At 42.4% G+C, this 19,922-nt stretch overlaps 1 protein-coding gene across 10 annotated transcripts in view; it reads left to right on the forward strand.

Annotated features, from left to right (window-relative positions):
• NTNG1 (netrin G1) overlaps positions 1-19,922 on the forward strand; it is a 254,309-nt gene that overhangs the window by 209,715 nt on the left and 24,672 nt on the right. The window lies entirely within an intron of this gene.

The following is a 19,922-nucleotide window of genomic DNA, read 5'->3' on the forward strand; positions in this document are numbered from 1 at the left end:
TGAGTAACCTAAAAATCTGAGATCATGAAGTAAATGATGTATATATAATGTATATAAATCATGTAATAACTCATTACTTCGTATTATAGAGCCTAAAACAAAAATACAGTCTAAACCAGAGTTGTTAGTACTAAAGATTTTAACTTCATTTAAAATTATACCCACAAAAAGCAAATGTCATTCTGGGATTATTGGCAGGAATGTTATAAGCAAGACACAAGGGCTAGGTCTACACTGGCCGCTTCTTGCGCAAGAACTCTTTTGTGGAAGAGTTCTTGTGCAAAAAATCTTCCTCAAGAACGCATCCACACTGCCACATGCTTTTGTGCAAGAGCATCCATGGCAGTGTAGACGCTCTCTTGCGCAAGAGAGCTCTGATGGCCATTTTAACCATAGGGGCTTCTTGCACAAGAAATTCATGTTGCCTGTCTACATTGCCTTCTTGTGGAAGAGCTCTTGCTCAAGGGGGCTTATTCCTCTTGGGGAGTGGAATAACTCTTCCGAACGAAACCCTGTTTTACAGTGCTGTTCTGTAAATTTACTTGCACAAGAACGCTCGTGCGGTATAGACAGCAAGCAAGTTTTTGCGCAAGAATGGCTGTTCTTGCACAAGAAGCTGTCAGTGTACACATAGCCAAGAAGCAATTCTTCTGCTCTACTGAGTGCAAATTAGACCTCGGTTGGAGTATTGTGTCTAGTTCTGGGCCCCATGTTTCAAGAAAAATGTGAACAAATTGTAGAAAGTCCAAAGAGCAACAAAAATGATTTTAAGGTCTGGAAAGCCTGCTCTTTGAGGCAAGATTGAAAAAATCAGGTTTCTTTTGTCTGGAAAAGAGAAGACTGAGAGGTGGCATGAGAACCATTTTCAAATACATAAAAGATTGTTATAAGGAGAAGGAAGAAAAATTATTGTTCTTAACCTCTGAGGATAGGACAAGAAACTGGGCTTAAATTGCATCAGATTCCTAACCGTGAGGGTGCTTAAGCACAGGAGTAAATTGCCAAGGAAGGTTGTGGAATATTCATCATTGGAGATTTTGAAGAGCCGGTCAGGCATGGTCTAGAATCTAGACTCTAGATGATGCTTAATCCTGTCATGAATGCAGGGGATTCTCAAGGTCCATCCCAGTCCTATGAGCTTATGAAACAGCATTTAATATTACTTTTAGTAGAAGGTGATGATAAATTTAACTATATAGTAAACTTCTTTTCTGGATATTCTACAAACACATCCTTTTGTTTGTTTCTTTCACGTTGGGACACAAATGCTGTGGGGTAAGAAGACAATCACACAGAAAGCCCTGGTCAGCACTAGAGCATTATTTTGAAATAACCCCTTAGGTCACATTTATAAGCGAAGAGTGCAAACTACCAAGCCCATTATTAGTTGGGATTGGTCCTGCCTTGGGCAGAGGGCTGGACTTGATGTCCTCCTGAGGTCTCTTCCAGCTCTATGATTCTGTGATATTGAAATAGCAGGCTGTACTTCTGCTTTCCTTGGGGAATAACACCAATTTCCAATAGGTAGTTATTTCGAAATAGCATTAGTATGGACGCTCTGGTGCTGCTATTTCAAAATAACTTCTTGTCAGAGTAATTTGAACTAATTACTCCCCCAGTGCTTCCTGGGCTCTAAGTCATGGTAGCACATCCCCATTAATGGAGCCTGCCTTGGACTAATTTTAAGGCTTCCCCGTAATGTGGACACACTATTTCAATTTTGTAAAATCAGGAGTTAAGTCAAATGTAATTATTTAAAAATAATTTCCTAGTGTAGACATGCACTAGGACACCTTTTCTGCAAGAAACACCTGTTTCTGGTTAGTAAGAGCTAGAAGCTCATGAAAGATCAGAAGAATTATTACTGGTATAGTGTTGCGACTGTAGATTCTAAAAAATATTCTAAAACTAAGTAGAAAATGACATATCTTCAAATTACTTCATCTCCTCCTAAAATGCAGCTACCTTAGGCAGAGAGAAGACCTTAGCCTTCAAAAGATCAGACAACAGTTCCAAAGCAAAGAACTTGAAAAATAGTTAGGAACTGTAAGAGTGAAGACTATAATTACGCAATTAGTATGTGGCAGCTACTGAAGGTTTCTCATGAGCAATCTCAAGAGATGTACCCTAATTATCAGGCTATGAGGCATGTAAAAGTGCAGCTTCCTCATCCCACTTCCACTCGTGCTGATCCACATAGCCTACTACTGCTTTCAGTTACTTCTTTAGCTGAAGTGTAGAGGTCTGTGTACTGACTCCAAAGGTACAAACCCTTTTGATGGCTCATCTGGGTGTCAATATTGTGCCACATGATGGAATTTGGGTTTTTTTTCAGTTTGCTTTTTTTGAAAACACTGGAAATTAGACCCAATAAACTATATTATAGGAAAATTGAGGCTTCAGAGTAAAGCACTCAAAACCCTAATTTGGCCCTTCTGCATGCACATTATCATACCGACTTTAATTACATGACCACATACCGGTTTTCCACAGGATTCCTGCTTTACTAAGTGCACAGGATGGACTTGCTCTGAAAATGATACAGGAAGGAAGGGAAGGAGGCTGTTTGACTCCTGCTTCATATGTTGTAGAAGGTGGAACATGTATAGTGATTGAGCTAGGGGGACTACAATAAGTGAAATAATTATCTCATGGTTAAAGCATTTAAGTGCTGCTCTGGGAAAATAGATTATATTTCTTCCTCTGCCACAGAGTTATTATGCAGTAGTAGTCAAGTCATTTATATCAAACTTTTCACAGGTGGTAATTGTGTATACAGGCAGTCCCCGGGTTACATACAAGATAGGGACTGTAGGTTTGTTGATCTACAGACCAAACACCACTCTTTAAGAAGGGCTTTACCAAGGCAGAGCAAGCACCTTGTGCATCATCATTCCACAGAGTAATGCTTGAATCCAGGTGAGGGCATCAGCAGGAAGCACTACTAACACTACTCTCTCTAAACTAACACTAATTACTGTTAACTAGGTACAGGCAGTCCCCGGGTTACGTACAAGATAGGGACTGTAGGTCTGTTCTTAAGTTGAATTTGTATGTAAGTCGGAACTGGTACATATTGTAGGGGAAACTCTAGCCAAACATTTCTCCAGAGCTCAGTTTTATTCTCCCACACCTCACTTCCCTCAGTCCTTTATTCTCAAGCTGAGGTGTCTGCTGAGAAAAGCCACTCCGCGTCTCCCTGGTCTGCTGGCGGGGGCGTTAGCTTCGCGTCTCCCTGGTCTGCTGGGGGGAAGCAGCTAGTGCGGGGTTGCCTCACCCCGTTTGTAAGTAGGGATCCGATGTAAGTCGGATCCATGTAACCCGGGGACTACCTGTACTTTATTTCTTGGGTGCTGGTCCTGAGACCCTGAAGCCCCATATGCAGAAGAGCTGAGCACTCACTGCTGCAGCAGAAATTAGTGAGGAGCTGGGCTTCAAACATATAAAGAGCTATATATTGTCATGAATTCTGAAAAAGAAAGTTCTAGGCATCTCAAATTGGACATCCAAAATTATTGGATAGTTTGACCTTATCTTTCTGTGAAATTGTTCCACATCTTCAAACAGGAATAATACAACTCTGTTATCTCGCAAGGGTGTCATGAACATAAATTCAATAACATTTGTGAAGCTCAAAGTAGAGATTGAAAGAGTAGGATTATTTTGCATGAAAGGAGGATATGAGAGAGGCCTATAAAATCATGAATGGCATAGATAAAGTAAGTAAGGAAGTGTTATTGACCACTTTACATAACAGAAGAACCAGGGGTCACCCAATGAAAACAGTAGGCAGCCGGTCTAAAACAAAAGGAAGTACTTCTTCACACAATACCTGGTCAGACAGGGGCATCAGTGGCTATTTGCCAAGATGGTCAGGGATGCAGCCCATGTACCGAGTGTCTCTGAGCCTCTAACTGCCAGATGCTGCAAGTAGATGGATTAATTGATAATTGCCCTATTCTGTTAATTCCCTTTGAAGCACCTTGCATTGACTAGGGATGTGAAAGGTTAACCAGTTGTGACTGGAGCAGCACCCCATCCAACCCCACCTTTAATTGATTAACCAGTTAAACATAATGTATAAACAGTTAACTAAATCAACAGGATAGTACATAGCATTGTCCACTATTGGAAGACAGGATACTGTGCTACATGGACCATTGTCCATTCTTGTGTTTTGCATTGAGAGCAGGGTTGGAATAGTTATTACAACAAATAAAACATGGGGCCAACAAGGAGAAAATAAACCATCAAATAGCTGTTCTATACTGGAAACTTACACTGACATAGCTGTGTCTGTCAAGGATGAGAAAAGTCTGTGCCCCAGAGAGACATAGCTATTCAGACTTAACCTTCAGTATGGATTGTACTACTTTCTCTTGGGCATATGGATTAACAGCTGTGACAGTAAAACCCCGTATTATATGCCCTGAAATACTACAGCCATGCAGCTGCTTCTGTAGCACTTAAGTGTGGACAAGTCTAAAAGAGACTCTCCATCCTATACAGTGAATGAAGCAGGAGTCCTGTGGAAAAACAATGTATGTAATGATTTAATTAAAGTCTGTATCATAATGCCAAGGAAATAGCATTATGGTAAACAGGCAGTTTTAATTCTGGCATTTCCTACCCTTTTGAGTGCTTGGTTTTCACAACCTCAGTTTTCTTTTAACATAGTGCTGGCATTCCCTTTAATTCCTTAACCTCCCAGGAAAGGAACTCAACTCCAAAATAATCATTCAGGCTTCTTTACTGGCATAGAGTAAAACTACACTGAGTTGATCAGACACTAACATAGGGGTTGCTACAAGTCCAAAGTACATAATCATTAATCAAATTATATACACATTCCCAAAAAAAGACAGCTGCATGCACATTTTATTTTACATCATAGCAATCTATAATAGATTCTTTGCTTTCTGGAAACCACAAACGATACAACTCATGAAATGTTCATATGCCACACATCTGACATCCGTTACACATTAATCACTACACTACTATTCCCTTAGCGACTAGTTACATATTTACAAGACTCCTGAGAACACTGCTGTGAATTCATGTTTTGGTCACTGTCTCATGTCCTTGGTTAGAATAGACATATTTATAGAGGGGTTTGAGTTAGGGATGTAAGTGAGTAGTCAACTACCTGCTAAGCCTAGGTTTATCAGGTAGTCAAGTTGACTACTCAGCTACTCGCTTCCCCCTTCCCTTGCCGCCTCTGTAACACAGGCAGCAAGGGGGAAGAAGCGGGAGCCAGTGCCGCCAGCCCCACCCCTGAGCTGCTGCCTCTATCAGAAAGCTGAGAGAGAGAGAATGAAGGGGCAAAAGAGGATAAGCATATCCCAGATCTAGAAATGCAAGTGAACAATTGAAAGGGAAATGGAAGTAAAGAGGAAAACTGAAGCAAAGGGTGAGATTCTACACAATGAGCGAATTTACCCACCTTTTAACACTCTTGTGTGCAAATAGTTTGTGTGCAAATAGTTAAACTACATTGTGTTGAATCAAAGTTTTTGCACATATTTTGCAGAATATTTGTTTAAAACATAAGTAGACACATATATTCAGAAAGTTAAAACACAGCAAGGGATATTTAATAAATTTCTTTACTTCACACAAAGGAACCAAATCCCATAGCTTAGCCAATTTTCTGTTAAAAAATCAGGAAAAAAATTGTTGTCATGGTTGCAGGATGGATATCAGCTTGCCACGTATTCAATATATCATGCTGAGTACACACTGATTAAAATCCACTGTCTGATATTGCAGTATGCAGCAGAGGATTCCATGATCTTGTTGCTTTGGTAATTGGCCCATTTTTTCCCAATTAACTTCCGTCTGGAAGATTCTGTTTACTACTTTCTTCTAGAAAATTACATGAAAACCAAATCTAAAATCACTGCACTACATTATCAAGACTCTGGAGGGGTTATTTGCCTGAACGTGGCATGGGAGTGTTGATCTAATTATCTGTAACAGCTTTCTCTGAGCCACAATACTATAGAAATAAATACAATAGCGAGAGAGAGAGGGATTATGGCTTATTTACAAAATTAGGTTTATTTATGTTTAGGGAGCTTCCCAGTGTCTAGTATTGATCTGCTAGAACCAGAAATTTGACAGGCACTCACACAAAGCTCTATTCTATGCCATGTCAATTCACAGTGTAGATTTAAATTATGCAGACAGATTTTTCTGTATTAAAATCCATTTTTACATACCAAGTAGAGAAGGTTCCAGAGTTAATAATCCACTTCTTTAAAATATTATATGCAAGTGCCCTATTCTGTTTTATGAACCAAGGTGCTGCAATTTTTTAAAATAAATTAAGGATTAGATTGTGCCTAGTACTACCTGGATACATAAGTGGGAAGAAAGTCACCTCTTTTGTGCTCATTTACCATCTGATTTCAAATGATTGAGTTTTATTGGATAATGCAGGAATATTTACAGAAACTGGTTTTTAATTTCTTTTAAGCTGTAAATGTTTGCAATTACGTAATTGAAAGAATATCTTGCTAGTGATTCTTTCAGATAGTGACAATTTAACAACACGGTTTGAAAAAGTCAGGTAAAATTAATAATAAATATAATTTTTTAAAATCAGCAGTCTGCTCCCAAATACTCTGTGATTAGGCAAAGCAGTTACAACCTGGATCGTGCAATGAGCTGATCTTTGACCCCTAATGAGTGTGCAAGTGTAGAAGGCTCCTTCTGCAGATCTGATTAAAAACTGAGGAATGAGTTTGTTGATTACATTATTGTGAATTATTGGCACAGCTCTGTTTATTACTATTGATTTAACAATACGAATTTTAAACAGCACTTTCAGAAGTGTGGGTTTTCAGTCAGATACCTAGTGTTAACCTCTAATTCTTCAAATAAATGTAGATGTGTGTTTCAGGTAAGTGTGTACATGCTCTAGAGGCGGAGACTTTTGCCTAGCAGTGCCCATAGAGGGGTAACCTGTGTTTATAGACCTTCACCAACTATATTAGGCAGTAATGCCCTGACCACTCTGAATTCCTTCTAAGCACTCATCAGCTGGAGTCAGAGTTCTTTGTGGTTGTTCTCTCCGAACCTTGCATTCATCCCTCTTAGTCTGGTTCATTATACAGGCAGTCCCCGAGTTACACGGATCCGACTTACATCGGATCCGCAGTTACAAACGGGGATTTTCTCGCCCCGGAGGACTGGAACGGCGGGACGCCTGGTCCCGCCACCCGCCTCCTCCGGAGCGAGAAAAGCTGCTCCCCATCTCCCTGGTCTGCTGGGGGAGCCAGCAGACCAGGGAGACGGGGAGCAAAGCAGCGGAGGATCCGATGCCGGACCCGCAGCGCTTCCAGCTGATCTGGAAGCGCCACGGGTCCGGCCCTGGGTCCTCCGCCGCTTTGCTCCGCGTCTCCCTGGTCTGCTGGGGGGGGACGCAACGAGTGCAGGTGGTAGAGCAGGTGGGGCGCTGCCGTTTGGTCCCGGCTCCTTGGCGCTACTGAACCAACCCAGCAGCACCCCAGCTGCTCTGCCCCAGGAGTCCTGATTCAGCCGCTGCTGATCAGTTTCAGCAGCGGCTGAATCTGGATGCCAGTTCCGACTTACATACAGATTCAACTTAAGAACAAACCTACAGTCCCTATCTTGTACGTAACCCGGGGACTGCCTGTACCTAGTTAACAGTAATTAGTGTTAGTTTAGAGAGAGTAGTGTTAGTAGTGCTTCCTGCTGATGCCCTCACCTGGATTCAACCATTACTCTGTGGAATGATGATGCACAAGGTGCTTGCTCTGCCTTGGTAAAGCCCTTCTTAAAGAGTGGTGTTTGGTCTGTAGATCATTCAAAAAGAGGGCTCAGGGCAAGCTGAACCTTTCCTTCAAGAAGCATCTGTTTGAACAGTCTATGTGGCCTGACCTAGTAATGAGGCCTTTCTTAGGTCTCACCCTTGGAATAGTTCCTGAAGGGGGATTGATTTTGTAGCATCCCGATGACTGACTAGGGAAAACAAGAAGCATCACTTATTCTGCTTTAATGGGAAAGTCTCCATGTACAATGCTGTCCACTGCAGCTGGCAGTCAACACTGCTGTGCACCTCCCTTCCTATCCCAGTCATTCCCCTGTTCATCACCAAGTTCAAGGTGAATCATCCCAATGTGGCCACGATAGCTGCTTTGGGGCCTCCTTGCCTTGTCAGTTCATCCCCCCATACTGCTTCCTCTTCTTCCTGAGCTCCTCAGACTGGATTATGGTGATCAGCTCCCTGCACCTTATGAGGTGAGTTCTGCAGGGCTGAATGAAGAAGAGCATTGCTTAGAGACAGTTCAACAGTAGGAAGCTTTCCAATAGAATGGCCTTTTTAACTAAGAGGAAGAGGTTTTTGGTGTGATTTTTGGCCCATCGACATCTTGGAGTACCTACAACATCTCTAGAAATCAGGGTTGGCATTCAGTTCACTGAGAGTGCAGCAATATCAGTTTTCATCCCGGTATCCAAAAACAGTTTTTTTCCAATTCCACTGTGACAAGATTTCTGAGAGGACTTCTCTGCTTTCATCCTCCGATCTGAGAGCAAGTCATGGAATCCTAGGACTGGAAGAGACCTATTCCTTTTGTGGAACTTGCACACCATTTTTTGAAGCTCTAATGGGGCCTCCGTTCAACCCCGTGCATCCTGTCCACTGCCCTTCCTGTCTCAAAACACTGCATTCTTCATAGCCATTGCCTCTGCTAGTAGTGTCTTTGAGTTGCAAGCACTTGAAGGCAGGCCTCCTTACACACAGCTCTCCAAGATCAAGGTAACACTGCTATCACACCTGAAGTTCTCATTCAAGGTGGTCTCTCATTTGAAGCTGGCTGTGTATTTCACTGTATTTTTCCCTAAACTAAATCCTCCCCAGAGAAGCAACATTAGATGTTAGATGCTCTATAGCCTTTTATCTAAACAGGACTGCTCAGTTTCATGCTTTGTCTCACCTGTTCATATCACATTCAGACCACATGAAGGGACAGGCAATTTCTGTGCAGACCATCTCTAGGTGGATAATGTCTTATATTAATATGGTGTATGAGAGAGAGTCAGCTATGCCTTCTCAGCTGATATTGGCTCATTCAATGAGAGTTCAGGCTACATGGATAGAATTCCTCAATGACATTTCCATACTGGCCATTTGCAAGGCAGCCACATGGTCATCCACACATACTTTACGGACCATTATGCAATCACTGCATCTTCCAGAACACACATTAATGTGTGGGGCCCTGCAATCCCTACTCAGACTATGAGTCCCACTCCAACCATGGGCATCTACTCATAGAAGAGGAGGAAATGGTTACTTACTGCAACTGGTTCTTTGAGATATGATGCATGATCCGCCCTTCACTCCCTCTGCATTGGAGCCTTCCCTTGAATGTTCAGTGTGTTACCCAGGAGACTAAGGTAAATAATTGATGTGGGTAATTAACTAATGCCTAATGCTGCCTCCCCCACAGAAGCCAGATTCAACCTGGTACACGTATCTATCACCATTGGGAAGGTAGTCACAATCAGGTCAGACATGAATTTGGGGCCAAACCATATATTTTAGAAAAATAGCAACACGCATCAACAATAAGAACAACAGTAAATGTCCCACCCAAACTCAGAAGAAAGAGAATAGAAAAGATTCCTTATACAAAAGGAATATACTTTACAACAAGAAATTGAAGGCGGCGATGGACACCTGCAACCTGTTACCTCATGGCTAATTTAAAGCCGTGAGGGAGGACAGCAGGGAGATCCCTCGAAGTGGGGTATCCTTGCCTCCACGTGGCTGACACACTCCAGATTCCTCAGCACCAGTCCTTCGGCTTGGTGAGGCTCCGTGGGTGCACAAACTATGGATGGTAAAGTCCCAGAATCCATTGACACCAGTCCCAAAGTCCTTAGAGGGGGGACTTCTCTCACGCCTCAGGAGGACACAGCTAGTGTTAGACCTGGGCAGCCTTGACCAGACCACGTGTGGATGGCGCTCCTCAGGGGTGATAAACGAAGAAGGCATGACAATACACAGCTACAGACGGACCGAGGAGAACCAACCCGAGCTGTTCTCAGGGGAGGGTTTATAAAGGCAGTAAGGCGGGAAACTGGGTTAGCGAGCGGGGTGTAGTAGAATAGGGCGGTGTGCATAGGAAAAAGGGTGCCGTGTGCATAACCTGGCTGCACACACATCACATTAGTGAGGGGTGTACAGGTTTAGAACCGTGTGCAAAGGCCAGAGGGTGGAGTGCAAAGCATCCCTTTGTGTGGTTTTGGCAGGAAGAAACTGCTGAGGTGATAATGACCTGTAGACTCCATTTTGAATCACTAGCCTGGGTAACAAGTGTGAAGGAACAGAGTGGGAGTAGGGGCAGTGCTGATTCATATATTCTAGAAAAGGGATAATGACACAAGATGTGAGTGCTGCCCTTCTAATAGGCTACATCTAGACGGCAGACTTCTTGCGCAAGAATCCACTGCCTAGATGCTCTCTCACAAGAAAGCTCTGATTGTCCTTAATAGAATGGCCACCAGGGCACCTTTGCTTCTTTTGATAGGCTGTTTTTGCACACAAAAAAACCCTGTTTCCCGTCAACACACACCTTTTTGCGCAAGAGCTCTTGCGCAAAAAGGAGTTATTCCGTGTAGAAGGAGGGATGCCTACACCGCAAAAAGCCCTGTGTTGTGTTGATCTAATTTGTGACTGTAAATTTACTTGTGTAAAAATGTGCTTGAGGTATGGACGCTCCATGGAGTTTTGCACAAAAATGGCCATTTTTGAGCAAAAACCTTGTAGTGTAAACGTAGCCTAAGGGTACTGCTAGGTAAACGTCTGCTTTGTAAAGAGCATGCCTGGAATGCCACCTCCCTGGAATAAATGTCTGCCTCTGAAAAACCACATTTACCTTAAGTAGCTATTTAGTATATTCTTAGATTTTGCCCTCTTTCCATTCTTTAACAATTTTTATTCAGGCAGAGAATTACAATTAAATTCTCATCTCTGAGGTTCAAACTATGCAAATTGTTTGCACCTGTCTTATGTACTGAACTTATATCATTCCATGGAATGCTAGTTTATTCTGTCATGTCTTCTATCTGTTTGCACCTGTCTTATACACTGAACTTATATCATTCCATAGAATGCTAGTTTATTCTGTCATTATGTCTTCTATTACCCGATTATTTAGATATAAATAAGCTTCCTTTATTGTCTGTATTTTGCCATGAGTTACAAATGTTATCAGCTAAAGCATTTTAGGAAAATCATCATGCAGGATGAATACCCAGAGAAAATCAAACATGAAGCCATGAGCCTATGAATAACATAAACATTGCTTGTAGGAAACTAACGTTTGCAATTCCACACAGAATCTCTTGCTGATGAGAACTTCTAAAAATGTCATTCTTAAAAGACATATTACACCCTGTTCGTTCTAAATAGTTGAAATAAATAAATGCAGTTGTCCTGTGGAAATCTCACCTGCAGGGATACGTATCATTTATATCACTGTATAGGAGGATGTACATTGTACATCACCCTGAATACATACAGATGAATTTTGTGCATATGAGCAAGTGGATTCAGGAGGAAGACGCACAGAATTCAGAATCAGGAAGCCTTGATTTCCAACATAGCCTTCAGCTTCTCCATCTATATTTTTCATTGACTTCAGAGGAAGTGTATCAATTTACCAGCAGAAAATGTGCCACATAATTCCATATAGCCCCCATCATTGTGTATCTTTAAAGACAGAAACGTCAAGATTCATACTTTCATAAATACATTGGTTCAGATGAATATGATATATGAGTTAACCATATAGTTACACCAAAGTATACGAGACTAAAGCACTCAAGTCAAAGCATGGTTTCATGACAGAAGTAAGAAAAAGTATGCCTTCTCAAAGACGTCAACTTTCAGGTTTTTCAGCCTTATGGGGTAGCAACTGTTTTTCTCCATTCTACCATATGGCTGTCTACACTATCAGCTGCCAAACTAGTTATTGGAATTTTGACCAAACCAAATCCATTTTAAGTGGTGGAGAAGCAAAATGCAAAAGATTGGGGGACTCAAAGACCTAACCACTGAAATAGGGAAAAAAAGATAAAATACTGATTTATGATAAAAGAATGCAGTGCTGCGGGAATTATGTCGTACAGAAGGGAAGTTATTAACCTATTATCAAATACATACTGTACATGGTTTTACAGTAAAATCTCAGAGTTATGAACACCAAAGTTACAAACTAACCAGTCCACCTCATTTGGAACCAGAACTATAGTCAGACAGCAGCAGAGACAAAAATATATAAAAGCAAAACAGTGCAGTACACTTTAAAATGTAAACTATTTTAAAAAAGGGAAATCAGTGTTTTTCTTCTGCACAGTACATTTTCAAAGTTATGTTGCTAATGTTCAACTGAAAACTTTTGAAAGAACAACTGTAATGTTTTGTTCAGAGTTATGAACATTTCAGGGATGCAAACAACCTCCCAAGGTTCTAGTCGATGTATAAGGAGCCAAAAAATAAATAATGGTTTTATTTATTGCTATTATGAATATAATAGCAATGCATTTCAAAGCAATATTCTTTGAATATTTTTGATTCATCATTTATTTTGTTGGTAGTGTATTATGGAAGATTTCTGCACATCTAAATATTAGGAAATTCATAAAAAGTTCAAGTATCCTATTTGTTTTCTTTAGTCAGTATAATTTTAAAATGGTTAATATTTGATAGGTTAATAATAAATATTTGAATATAGCATATTACAGTCAGTTCAGAGTAGATCAAAGGGAGATACAAAGTTAGCTCTAGAAGCTAAACTTTATTAGGCACATGAAATAGAACATAAACCTTGATGGCAATTACCATTTAATCTATTCATGTTTGGAAACATATTGAAGAGGAAGCATATTACTCAGTTAATTGTTATGAATTATTAATTGGTTATTTCAACTGTGATGAGCAGGGTTGCTCTTATTGTGAAAAGCTGTCATGCTTCTCCTTTAAACCTGCTCAGTGGCCTTAACCTTTGTGTAATTTGCTTGCTTGCTTCTATTTCAAAAGCACAAAAAAAGAATAGATCCATTCAATCAGTGATGAAGTTTTGATCACATAGGTCAAAAGGGGGCATTTTAGGTTGAAATAAAACAATCATGACATTTAATTAGAGACAAAGATTATTGACCTGAGTTAATCAAAGATACTTGACACTTCCTGTCTTGCCATGCTGACACACGTACACAGTGACTTTTAAGGCCTCTGTATTCAGGACACAAACATGCACCAGTAGTTTCAGCAAAAAGACTTGCCCATGCATGATGACACTTGTGTGAGGAACAACGGTTAATTTAAAGGGAGCTGATTAGTCTCCTAGATAGACTGGCTGCCCTTCAGCTGATTACTTCAGGCTATGGCCTATATTTCTTATTGACAGAAATATGACTCTAGACTTTTTAATACATTTTTAATACATTTTATGAATGTTAAACAAACAAACAAATAATCAAGAAAACATCACTATAAAGTAAATACTCCTAAACTTACAATTAAATAATATAGTTATCAAGTCACAATTAAAGGTCAAATCGACACATTAACAGTAAGCTTGTATTAGAATTGTTACCATTCCTTCCTTCCCCTTCCCTTTAGGAGGCTGGCCTCAGGAAGAATTTTAAAAAATATATTAATTGTTGCACACTACAAGCATTATGGGCATGTGACCTCAAAAATAAAGGCACAGGCTTGGTTTTGAGGTAGTTGCTTTAGCCCCTGCTCCTTTTAGGATCACACTAACATCTGCCCCCAACTTGCAGGGTAAAGAACCTTCAACAACCTATAAAAATAAGTTGCAAAAGACCCTCAGAGAAACACCAACCACACAACATTCATCCGTCAGCAATACTAAAATGTAAAATGGACGTCTCATGACAGATGTCTCCGTCTTTTCCTGCAAACAAGACAATTTGGCAACCATCCTCTTCTAACACCATGTCAAAGGTTACACAGCTTTTGTCTCAAAATAGCAAGTTACTTTAAAACTTATCAAAATAACTCAGTTAAAATAGAAATAATTACAGTTTATACAAGGTGTTATATTTGTTATTTGTCCCATACTTTAGTGTTTGAATGTGCAGGCTGCTGGGTCCCATCTTAAATGGTTTGCAATTGGCTTTTTAACTTAAAAAGGAGGCATAACTAATGTCAGGACGCATTGACTGCTGACTTGAAACTGAACATACTAATAGGATGCAGTCATTAAATATCCAGCAATACCTTCTCCAGGCCAGTTCTCTCTATCTTATTATTGGGTCCAATACGGTGGTACCTGAAGAGTTGATTAATCATATTTCTTCCATTTGGAGCTTTTTGAGAAACTTCTGATTTTTTCAGCCATGGACAATATTTATTATGAATACCTAAAGCATTCTCTTAAACTGCCTGCTTTATTAATCTGAACTGAAGAATTTTTTTGCATGATGTCAGTAGATTAACTATCTTATATAAATGATCTCCTGAAAATAAATTAAGGTCTGTAATTATTTGCTTCCTTTATGGAATGCAAAAGATTCACTTTCATATATTCTTCCCTGATTTCCATCTCAATATATTTTCCCCAGGATCCCTATCTATCTAATCCAAATTATTTTAAGGACCTGATCCTGAAACCCTTTACTTATACAAGAAGTATGTCCATCTTCAAACTCTTGTCGCTCCCAATACCTGTAGCACCTTTAATGATTACATCTCCACAACATTGTGTTGAAAGAGTCACACGAGTACTCTCACTGACTTTGTAAAAGCTTGTTTTCAGGATTAAGGCCCAAGTGGCTTGGCAAGGTCATATAGGAATGCAACCACGCTGGGAACCAAAGGCATATCTCTTGAGTGCCTCTCCAGTGTCTTCACCAAAGGTGTCAGACTCATAGGGTATGTCTACATTAGCCCCCTAGTTCGAGCTAGGGAGGCTAATGTAGGCATTCGAAGTTGCAAATCAATCCCGGGATTTAAATATCCCACGCTTGATTTTCATCTTCCTGGCCGGTTGCCATTTTTTGAAATTTACAAGTCTGGACTAACTGCCTGTGTCTACACGTGGCAGGGACCTGGTAGTTCGAATTAAAGCCCTACTTTGAACTAGCTGTTAAACCTCATTCCCGGAGGAATAACAGGTAGTTCGAACTAGGGCTTTAATTCGAACAACCAGGTCCCTCCCTGCCGCGTGTAGACACAGGCAGTTAGTCCAGACTTGTAAATTTCAAAAAATGGCGACCGGCTGGGAAGATGCAAATCAAGCGTAGGATATTTAAATCCCGGGATTGATTTGCAACTTCGAATGCCTACATTAGCCTCTCTAGTTCAAACTAGCGGGCTAGTATAGACATACCCATAGACTTTAAGGTCAGAAGGGACTATTGTGATGATCTAGTCTGATCTCCTTCACATAGCAAGACACAGGACCTCACTCCCAAAACAGACCCCTAACCTCCAGCTGAATTGTGGAAGTCCAAATCATGGTTTAAAGCCTTCAAGTTACAAAGAATTCATCATTTACTTGAGTTTAAATCTGCAAGTAATCTGTGCCCCATGCTGCAGGGGAAGGTGAAAAACCCCAAAGGTCTCAGCCAATCAGACACAGGGGGTCTTCCTGATGAGTTAGACCCTGAGCAATATACCTGAGAGAGAATTCTCTGTAACTCAGGGTGTGTCTACACAGCAGGGCTAACATCGAATTAAGTTACACAACCTCTGCTACGTCAAGTGTACGTGAAGTCAAAATAGTTTAATTTGGCTTTTGGCTCTGTCTCCACACCAGGAAGAATACTCTTCCTTCGACTTCTCCCTTATTCCTCAAGAAATGAATCAGAGTAAGAAGTCCTCCAATTTGATAATATTTCAAAGTAAAGGCTTGTAGTGTAGACGTGCACTATGTTGTTTTGGAATAAACAAGTGTAGCCCTGCTGTAATAATGGAGGTCATCTTGGTAAAATACATTAAAGGAATAGTGCTCAAATATCAGGTAGTGTAGTTTATGTCTGGGACCCCGAAAAGGGCCTGCAGACTTTAGAGCACTGTGTCTGACGTCATTTCTTGGTGAATAATTTGCCAGGTACATGTTCATATATGCTACTCTTTCTTTCCAATCATAATCTGTCCCCTCTTAGTGGACAGATGATATTTCAGAGCAGTGTGTTAATGTTTGCACGAATACCAACTAACTGAACCTGGAAACATTGTTTAGATTCATATTTCTATTACAGTAAACTTCCGATAATCCGGCACCTTTAGGACCCAGGGGTTGCCGGATTATCAGATATGCCGGACTATTGGAAGGGGGAGCTATGAGAGGTCTGGGGTGGGGTAGGGGGGATGCCACCCCAGACTCCTCATAGCCCAAACCTTCCGATAGTCCGGCTCTGCCCCAGGCGTCCTTGATTCAGTCGCTGCTGGTCAGTTTCAGTAGCAGCTGAATAGGGGACACCTGGGGCAGAGCAGCTGGGGTGCTGCCAGGTTGGTCCAGTAGCACCGCCCTTCGGCGCTGTGGGACCAACCTGGCAGCACCCCAGCTACTCTTGGGGACGCCTGGGACAGAGCAGCTGGGGTGCTGCCAAGTTGGCCCCACAGCACCGAGGGGCAGCACTATGGGACCAACCCAGCAGCACCCCAGCTGCTTTGCCCCAGGCATCCCCAAGTCAGCTACTGCTGAAACTGATCAGTGGCTGACTCCAGCGCTGCGGGACCAACCTGGCAGCCCTCTAGCTGCTCTTCCCTAGGCGTCCCCAAGAGCAGCTGGGGTGCTGCCGGGTTGGTCCCACAGCCCTGAGGGACAGCACTACGGGACCAAACCGGCAGCACCCCAGCAGCTCTGCCCCCAGCTTCCCCGATTCAGCTGCTGGTCAGTTTTAGCAGCAGCTGAATCGGGGAAGCCGGGTGCAGAGCAGCTCCAATTGTCTCACAGCCGGAGCACTTCCAGGTTCCTGATGGTGCTGGACCATCAAGAGTGCCAGAGCATTGGATGCCAGACCAATGGAGTTTTACTGTATATTACTGATCATCCTTGAGGTCATTTTGACCTTATTGGGGCTTTCCCACTTTTCAGACAAATGTAAAATCCAACATATTTTCCTGGACTATGAAGAACACAAGCACGGAAATCACAATGTAACTAGCAGATAAACTAAAATATTGATCTGCTCTGGGGTGCTTGAACATAAACTGCAACCACTGAACTAGTGTTTGAGAGCTGCAGGCCATATACCCTGAAGCTGCAGCTAAGCTGTACTTGGGTACCACAGAACAGGGAACACAAAGGTGTTTTTAAACCACATTTACTTTCCATCAGTCAGACTTGGTCTGGTCCATGCTTAAATTACATCAATTTGAAGACTGCTCTAATGGATCCACAGAGTCTTTCTAGCAATAGGGAATTGCCAGGCTATAAGGGAAACTTACTCAGCCATACTTCCCTGTATAGAGGGGATCCTTCACTGACTAGCTGTGCTGGCATTAGAGCAGCTTTAGAAAGCAATGCTGAGCAGCCCTATGGGAAGCATAAGGGTATAACAGTTAATGAGATCCTGCCTCTCAAGGTTCTCTGAATATGATGCATATTTTAAGGAGAAAATGAATCTCTCTCTCAACCCAAAAGATCCTTGATCGGGGGCTCTTACTTCAGTTCACAGAAACACATTCCATCCTTGGGAGCTGTATCAATGGATTGAAAAGCAGCACTATATACAGTCAGGGTACATAATGGCACAGCTATTTCAAAATGAATCCACACAAGCTGCATGTGCATAGCCATTCTCTGAAGCCCTATTTGCTTATGAAAACCAAGGGCCACATGCGTACAGCAGAATTTTTGTACATGCCAAGTTTGGAAAACATGGCCTGAAAGTTGCACCCCTCACAAAAAGAGGGCCACACATTGTGTGCAGCTGCTGTCCATGGATTGGATCAGAACAGCCTCAGGGTCACCCTAACTCATGTCAGACTGCAATGGGGTGAAAACAGCTAAGGATAAGTCTGTCACCTGTTCCTTTGTCTGGCAGCGTGAGGTGTTCCTACACTACAGCTGAGAGGTGCGATTCCAAGCATGGGTAGCATGCTAGCTTGAGCAGTGTGAACATTGAAGATAGACAGCAGCTCAATCTAGCCACGTAAGTCCCAGCCTGCCCAAGCCTCTCATACTGCAAGTTCAGCGGATGGTCTGAGGTGCTGCCCCTACTGCAGTGCACACACTGCTATTTTTAGCACACTACCTTGAGCAGAACTAATGGAAGTCTGGATACCTGCACTGAGAGTCACACCAGTGTAGACACACCCATGGAAACTCAATCGGGTAAAGATTCATTGTCAGCTCCACACCACTGGAGATTCTTGACTGAGTTGTAGATAGGAAACTTTACCACTGAACAGTTTGTATATCATCCTCATGTTCCAGCCAAGATATCTGACACACTTTTTTCTATTCTTTCCACTTAGGTCTAAATTCCTCCACTCCAGTTCCAGACCTATCTCCGTTCCCCTCTCTTTCTCTCCAGCAGCCATGCTGCTGCTAGGTGGCATGTTCTTCAGAAAGCCACTATCCCAATCCAGTCCACCACACTGGGATCTGATTTTGGGATGTGTTTTTGATAAGAGGAAACAGACCTTGAGGCCCAACATAGCATCAGACTACTAGAACTGGAAGGAACCTTGAGAGATCATCAAGTCCAGTCCTGTGCATTCACAGCAGGACCAAGCACCATCTAGCTCAGGGGTAGGCAAAAGGCTGCCAGTAGGTCGGATCTGGCCTGCCAATCCACCATATCTGGCCTGCAGCCCCCTTGCTGGAACCCTGAGGCAGAGATCAGTTCACGTTTTAGAAAGCCAGCTGATCTCTGCTCCTGACTGCCTGGAGAGTACAGAGGGAGAAGTCTCCTGCTATTCCCACCCCAGCAAAATCTCTTAGCTGCCATTGGCCAATCTCTTAGTTTCTGGCCAATAGGAGCTAAGAATTTTTGCTGGGAGCAGGGGCAGTGAAGGAAGCCTTTCCCTGCCCTCTTCATCCCCTCTCCCCTGCCTCTTATGCTTGGAGGGGAGCCATGTGGAACAGTGAGCAGCCTGTAGCCAGAACCTGCCTCTGGCACCGCATCTGGCGCTCCCTTCCCCAAACCTCTACCCCTCCATACCCCAACCTTCTGTCTCTTTCTGCACCCATACCCACTCCCAGATCTGGCACCCCAATCTCCTTCCCCAGATCACAAGCCCCTCCAAGCCTAAGTCACATCCCAAAATCCTGTGCTCCAGTCCCCTGTCCTAGATCACAACTGCATCCTTCACCCAAACTCTTTCCTAGATCCTGTTCTCCCTCCTGCACCCCAGTCCCTCACCCCAAGCGCCCTTGTGCATCCAACCCCCATCCCAGAATCCCGCATCTCTCCATTAATATCCTGGAAGAGTGCAGCCCTCGACCACATTCCAAAAGCTTGGAGTGCCCCCCCTCCATCAAAACTTATTGCTCACCTATGATCTAGATCATCCCTGATAGGTGTCTGGCTAACCTGCTCTTAAATATCTCCAGTGATAAGAGATTCCACAACCTCCCTAGCGCAATTTATTTAGTGTTTAACCACCCTGACAGGAAGTTTTTCCTGATGTCCAACCTAAACTTCCCTTGGTACAGTTTAAGCCCACTGCTTCTTGTCCTGTCCTCAGAGGTTAAGGAGAACAATTTTCCCCCTCGTTCCTGTGACACCCTTTTAGATACCTAAAAACCGCTGTCATGTCCCCTTTCAGTCTTCTCTTTTCTAAACTAAACAAGCCCAAGTAAGACCTAATCAGCCCAGAGTAGGGCAGAAGAATGACTTTTTGTGTCTTGCTCACAACACTCCTGTTAATGCATCCCAGAATCATGTTTGCTTTTTTT

This window comes from Pelodiscus sinensis, chromosome 9 (genome assembly GCF_049634645.1).
Source record: "Pelodiscus sinensis isolate JC-2024 chromosome 9, ASM4963464v1, whole genome shotgun sequence".
Taxonomy (NCBI): domain Eukaryota; kingdom Metazoa; phylum Chordata; order Testudines; family Trionychidae; genus Pelodiscus; species Pelodiscus sinensis.